Source organism: Acomys minous (assembly GCF_964271855.1).
Source record: "Acomys minous genome assembly, chromosome: 2".
Taxonomy (NCBI): Eukaryota; Metazoa; Chordata; class Mammalia; order Rodentia; family Muridae; genus Acomys; species Acomys minous.
Window position 1 is genome coordinate 123191115 of NC_140484.1, and position 7562 is coordinate 123198676.

Sequence of the window (7562 nt, forward strand, 5' to 3'; positions counted from 1 at the left end):
GAACATCCAGGACTCTTGTCAGCTTCCGGCCAGTGTGTGGTGAGTGACCTAGCTCAGCACTGACATATTAGACCTGATGCCAACAGTGGTGTCTGGAGCAGGCATTTGGGTACTCTAACCAGGGCCGAGGAAAAAGGAAGAATCTGTCAAAATTTATCCACACTTAGCAATTAATTAGTTAATTACTCTTCAGCTACCCCTGTATTCCTCAGTGTCAACTGTGTTCCCGAGTTCAACGGCTCTCAAATTCCAGTATGTCCTAGAATCACCTGAAGGCTGTAGAAACTCAGACAGCATGGCTTCATCTTTGACCTGGGCTCTGGAATACCCGTGCTAGAGCCTGTACTTATCTTTTCTAATCAAGTCCCACTGCTGCTCCAGTGTGGTCAGAAAGGGACTTAGCTTTGGTAGCAACTGTCCCTTAAGCTGGGTGTCCACACAAAGCCAAAATTTTCTTACCTTTGCTATGGACAGTATGGGCAGTTTGGTGAAACCTCCCTGACTCATTAGTGCACCCTAGATTTTATATAGACACACGAAGTTATGTGTGGATAAATAGTAAGACGGAAGCAGAAGCAAAGCTACATGTGGGACCAAAGGAGACTAAGGGCAGGAGGGAGGCGGTGGGTACGCAGGTGGGGGAGGGAACACACTCAACCTCTATCATACACTTGTGTGAAAGTACACTTAAGTAATGCAGCGCCACAGACAATGAATAGACCCAACAACAATGTAAGAAGTGAACCCACCCCCAAACCAAACATACTTCTCCTCTTTGACAGAGCTTGAAGATGTAAAGGACAAAGTAGTCCAATACCCGAAGCAGTGATTTTTCTGAAAACAAAGAGGCAGTTCCAGGAAGCCTCTGTTTCATATGTGCAAACCCTGTAAGGCCTGAGACAAGAGGATTGCTACACTGCGTATGACTTCAGAGAACTGAAATGCTGATCTTCAGGAAGGGGGTACCTTAAAACCACAAATTCCTTTTCCTCCTCCCTCCTCTTCCCCCAGTCCCCCCTCCCTCCCCTGTGCCCCAGATCCACTCCTCATCCATTTCCCTTCAGAAAAGGGAGATCCTAGGGACCTTAAACAAACACGGCATAACAAGTTACAATAAGGCTAGCCACAAACCCTCATAGCAAGCATAGTAAGCAAGTAACCCAGTAGGAGGAAAGGGTTCCAGAGCAGGCAGAGTCAGAGACAGCCCTCACTCCCGCCCGTAGGAGTCCCACAAGAACACCAGGCTACACAGCCATAACATGAGATTTGGAGAAGAGACATTTTCATTTGACACAAAATCAAGACTAGACCCTTGCATTTTAAATTCTTGGTCCAGGGCTTTTTTTTTTTTATTACTTATCTTGCCTATGATCATTAGTACAGAGAACAGGGAAGCAAATAAATTTCAGCAGGGGCTATGAATTTGGTTTGTGCTTGAAGTCTTCATAATGATAAAACATACACACAAAGTCCCTCAATCAGTCAGTGTTTGTAATATGAAATGGATACATGAGGACAGGTGAGTAACTGAATAAACAAGGGATGGAATGGAATTGTGTTCCATTCTCAGCAGGCGATCCGTTCTGGAAGTGTATGGGTACTCAGAATTTCTTTGTACTTGGGGTTTGGCAAAGCACAGAGAACATCTGGGTAGGAAGGCAGACTAGAAGCTACATCTGGGTGACCTGGTAAAGAAGAGTCAGGGTAAGAAAACAGAGACTCTGTTCCAAAGAGGGAAAGAAGAGGAGGGCACTGAACATTCACGTAAGACGTGACAGGACAGCTGAAAAATGGGAAGAAACAGAGGGTGAGGCACCGAGAAGAAGAAGGACCAAGGACGGGAGATGTGCTTCCTGTTTAAGCATGAGGCCCTGAGTTTGGGTTCCCAGCACCCTTGTCAAAGCTGGATGCTGGAGCCTGTGACGCCAGTGTCCGGGTGTGAGAGTGAGGGCAGGTGGGCCCAGAGGGTCACTAGCTAGCTGAGCCGGCTGGCTCAAAAGGCACGCTACAGACTCAGAGAGAGAAGCTGTCTCAAAAAATAAGGTGGAAAAGGGCCGGAGAGATGATTCAGGGCTTACGAATGTGTGTGCCATTCGTGCAAGAGGGCTGGAGTTTAGTTCAAGCACCCACATGGGGGGGGGGCTCACAGCTGCTTGTAACTGCAGTTCCAAGGGGGGATCTGATACCTCTGGTCTCCACAGGCACACACACTCCTGTGTGCATGTTATACAGAGACACATAGACACCAACCGAAAAGCTATGGATGGTTGATGACATTTGGAGCCGAGGGGAGAGAAGTGGGAGTCAGTTCCTTTTAAGGGTTTGGCTCCTGGTCAGTTGACTGCGCTATAGTGTGGATGGTGCCACACCCGGAAGCATCTGAGTACGCGAATAGCACAAATTGGAGTCGATATGTTATTAACTAATAAAAAGAGAGATAAAGAACATGAAGCTGAGGAGAGTAGAGCGGCAGGGAATAGATCCGAGAGGAAATAAGGGGAGGAGTTGAGGGTGACTATGATCAAAATATATTGTACAAAATGCTCAAGAAAGTATAAAAATGAAATAAATAGGGTGTAAAGGAATAAGGATGATACTTATTGTTGGCCCTTGACTTTCACAGGGGCATGAGTGGGCAACACATACCCTTCATATGTATAAAACACACACAGAGACACACACACACAGACCCACACATATACACACACACAGAGACCCACAGACACACAGACCCACACATACACACACACACACACACACACACACACACACACACACACACACACACAAACTGAGTGTACTTTTGTGGTTCACGGGGCAGAGGGAGGAAAAGCAGAGCCTCACCTAAAGGTTAACCCAGGCCGCCCTGGTGAGAAGAGAAAGGCACTCCTGCCTACAGGACAAACACACCGTCTTTGTGTGGTCTCCCTGAGGAAGTGACTTCTCCGCCGGGATGCCTCAACAGTGAAGAGGGTTCCCGATGCTCAGAGAGAGAAGGCTGTGATCATGTGCCACCACTCGAGAACACATTATTTAAACTTGAACTAACCTGGGGCCTGGGAACAGGCTAGAGTCACAGAGAGTTGTAGGGACTCAGGGCTGAACGGTGACAAGCTGAAAACAGAGGAAGGTTGGACCAGGTACTGTAGTGTGCAGGTAAAGATGGTCCTGACCCTGGTGGCCAGGAGCAGACTTCATCAACTGCAATATCTGGAGTCTCATAGCCAGGGGCTTGAGGTCATAGGGTCAGTCAACCTAAGGACCCACTTATCCATCCGCCATGCGGTTCTCTGTTACAAGGTCTCCAAACTCTTTAGCGCTTGCAGATCACGTGACACCCAGGGTTGCAACCTTCCAGCACCGTGATTAGTGATTAGTGGGTTTTGAAATCACAAAGACAGAGCTGACTGTACAGATCGCAGTGTCTTGGTTGCTTCTTATTTCCCCAGTCCTCTTGGGGGACACCCCTGCATCCAGAACACTCGTTGAAACAGGCACACAACCTGGGGAGTCTCTGGAGGGTAGGAGACCCTGCCCGGCTCACAGGCTGCAAAGCGTAGGAAGTGAGCGCAGGCGGTTACATAGTGAAGGAAGCTATGGGGGACAGCGGATACGGGCGCAGGACCAGTGCACATCTGAAAGAAAGCAAGAGTCTTAACTTCACTTGACGTCACCCCAATACCTGGCAGGCTTTCATTTTGAAAGCCTAACCCTTCTCCCCACCTCTCCTTTTCCCTTTTCACTCCTTGGTTTCTTTGTATTGTGTTTAGATAGTAGTTTTACTTTATTAAGCATAGAAAACTTAAAACTCTTCCGCAAATATTTATCTAATTTTGTTTATATTTTTCATCATTAGGCATTTATTTTTTGTTCCCATTTCTTCTTTTTTTCTATTCCCTATACTTTTAGTAGTATTTTGACTTGATCTTACTAATTTTCAAAAGCTGTTATGTTTTATTTTTATTCCCTTTCTTATGTTTCTATTTGTTGGGTTTTTTTTTGTTTTGTTTTGTTTTGCTTTTCAAAACAACAGGGTTTCTCTGTGTAGCCTTGGCTGTCCTAGACTCACTTTGTAGACCAGGCTGGCCTTGAACTGACAGTGATCTACCTACCTCTGCTTCCCTGCTTCCCAAGTACTGGGATTAAACACGTGAGCCACCACTCCCAGCTGAACTATCTTTGTTTTGTTTTGTTTTGTTTTTGTTTTTGTTTTTTCGAGACAGGGTCTCTCTGTGTAGCTTTGGCCGTCCTGGACTCACTTTGTAGACAAGGCTGGCCTCGAACTCACAGCGATCCGCCTACCTCTGCCTCCCGAGTGCTGGGATTAAAGGCGTGTGCCACCACGCCTGGCTTGAGCTGAACTATCTTATTGGGAAATATTTTTCGCCTTTTCTTTATTTTTTCTAAGCTTTCCTTTTCGTTTTTCATTCATAATATACTTATATACTCCCCTCCTTTTCCCCTGTATTGATTTAACTGTGCTTCTATGCTGTTTCTCCCTCACCTGACCTTCCTGTACCTTATCTACTTACTATCTCCATTTTATTAGAAATATTTTTTTTTTAACTTTAGGGGGCATTCTAGATGGCTTTCCCATTTTCTGTTTAAGGTTACTTGTGATATGTTAGTATGCACTAACTGATTTAAATATAGTTTTATATCCTGTATGGTTTGGTGGTGTTAATCATAATTAAACAGATCTATTAACAGTCATCAGGGTCGAAAGAGTGCCAGAGTCTCCTCACAGAAAAAGCCATGACCAGATAGACTTCTTGTGAATGTAGCAGAAATATCAGTGCGGGAAGCATCAAATACCTGTCTTCAAGTTAAACTGCAGAGTTGTATAACATGGCACTGGATGAAGAACAGGCATTTATGCTAACTGAACAGTGGACTCGGAGATATACTCACACAGCCTCTTAATCTTTGACAAGGGAGTAAAAAAACATGTATCAGGGAAAAAAAGATATTCTCTTTATGAAATGACGCTGGGAAAACTGAATTTCCACACATAGAAAAAGAAAACTAAATCCCCCACTCTTGCCCTGCATCAAGCCCAACCCTACTTAATGTAAGACTACAACTCTGAAAGTGCTAGAACAAAACAGGTGAGTCACCTGAAGGCAGGAGCAAAGATTTTAACAGCACAGGAAATAACGCTTAGAACGGACTAAGCTTAAAAGTTTCTGTACAGTGAAGGGAACAACGAGCCAAGAAAAGAGACAGATCACGGAATGGAGGGAAATCTTTGCTAACTGTACGCCTGGCAGGAAAGTTAATTGATAATCTATAAAGAAAACTCCACCCTTCACCATCCAATCCATGAGCAAGCTAATCAACTGGATAATTTTCAAAAGAAGAAATACAAATGCTCAATGAATATTTGAAAAGAAAAAAAAAACCCTTAACATCCTAAGCCATCCAGAGACTGCAAACCCAAGCTACGTTGAGATTCCATAGCACCTAGTTAGAGTGGCTATCACTAAGAACACATGGGATTAATGTTTGTGAGGATGGGGGGGGAATAGAAGCTTTTAGAGAACTGTTACAGCAATTATGGGAAGCCATGTAGCAGTTCCTCAAAAAACCTAACACCGGAACTTCCATATGAGCCAGCTATGTTACTCCTGGGCACATACCTGCAGGGCTCTAAGTCAGTACATCTCAGAGATACTCGTGATAGGTGCGGGCTTACTGCCGCACTGTTCACAGAAGATGGATAGATAAGCCAGGTGTGGTACCTGTACACAATGGAATCTTATTCAGCTGTAAAGAGGAATGAAATTAGGATGTTTACAGGAAAGCAGATGGAGCTGGAGATCATCTTGTCAAATGAGAGAAGCCACACCCTGGGAGACAAGGATTGCTTGTAGGGGCTGTGTTCATTCCTATGCACAGTGCAGTGTGTGCGTATGCCTGTCCTGCCCTTCACAAGGCAGCCCACAAGGCCTGCTACCAACATAGCACAATGGCGGGGAGGAGGTACATGCAGAATTTGCCACTGAGATGATGGGAAGTCTCCTTCTTCTTCTTCTTCTTCTTTTTCTTCTTCTTCTTCTTCTTCTTCTTCTTCTTCTTCTTCTTCTTCTTCTTCTTCTTCTTCTTCTTCTTCTTCTTCTTCTTCAAAACCAGAAAATGTAGGTGAGGAACTTGGCCCAGCTACCCTTGAGTGGTCTTATCCAATAGAAATATAACATAAGCCACATATTTAATGTACGGTATTCGGACAGATGTGCTAAGAAGTAAACAGAGACCTGAAATTCATTTTGAGGACATGTTTAATTTAGTATGTTCCAAATATAATTTTTATATGAACCCAGTATAAGTATTGATGCACTATTGTATATTTATACTTACAATACATCTTAATCCAGGGTAATTATATTTTTTTGTATAGTGGCCACCCATTTTGGACAGTGTAGACTGTGACCATTGGGCAAGTAACGTATCCTTCATTTTATCCCCCAGTTTCTCTTTTGTAACCAGTCTGAGCTGCTCAGGACTACACAGAATAATGTATATAAGATCACTTAGTGCAATATCAGGCAGGTAGGAAGTGCCTGTCCAGTGAACTGTGACTATAATCATCTCCTGCGATCTTGCAAGTCTCAGCTCCAGATTCTTTTATTCAACAAAGTTTGGGCCAGCTCCATGAAGCTCACTCTCTTCCAGTGTGGAGGGCCACTTCAGTAGGCTGGACTTCAAAAAATTCATTAAAAAATTGTGAATTATGATATAACTAGTATACTAGAAAAACCAAGCAAAACAAGATGATTTTCCATTTTTATTACTAGAATGAAATATGTAAAACATAACTTTCTCCCAGTTTAACCCCTTTTTAATACACCATTCTGTGGCATCAACATTGGTCTTATTCTACAACTGTTGCCACCAGCCGTTTCCAGTGATTTTCCTTTGTTCTATGCTGAAGCTCTGCAACTACTCAATTGCTCCTTTTTGCACCCCACCCCCACCATTACTATGATCCATTTTCTATCTGTCTATGACCATTTTAGTTGACTTATAAGTATAGAGATCTAATTATTTTTTCAAAGTAACATGTTTTCTTTTACCCACAAAAATAAGAAAAATCTTATTTTAAAATACTTAAAGAGGAGCTTGAGTACTGGCCGTGCAGTTAAAGTGCTTGCTGCTCTTGCAGGGGAGACCGGTTTGATTGCCAGACTCACAACTGCCTGTAACTCCAGCTCCAGGGCACTGGACATCCTCTTCTGGCCTCCACAGATACCGTGTGTGTGTGTGTGTGTGTGTGTGTGTGTGTGTGTGTGTGTGTGCAAAATGCAGAGAGTAATATCTGACCTTAGTACATCTCAAAGACCAAGCAGCATAACACTAGTGAAAGGCCTCTGGAAAACACAAAGACCCATAGTGACAGATACCAGGCATTATTAGAAGCTGCAGAGAGATTGCTAACACAACGTGATTCAAGGACAACGTTTTGTATTTTGAAAAGTTTAAAAAGATGTGCAACATTTACAAATTACCTTGAGAACCAAATTCTTGCTTTACGTTTACATTTCTTTCCTGTACATTCTATACCC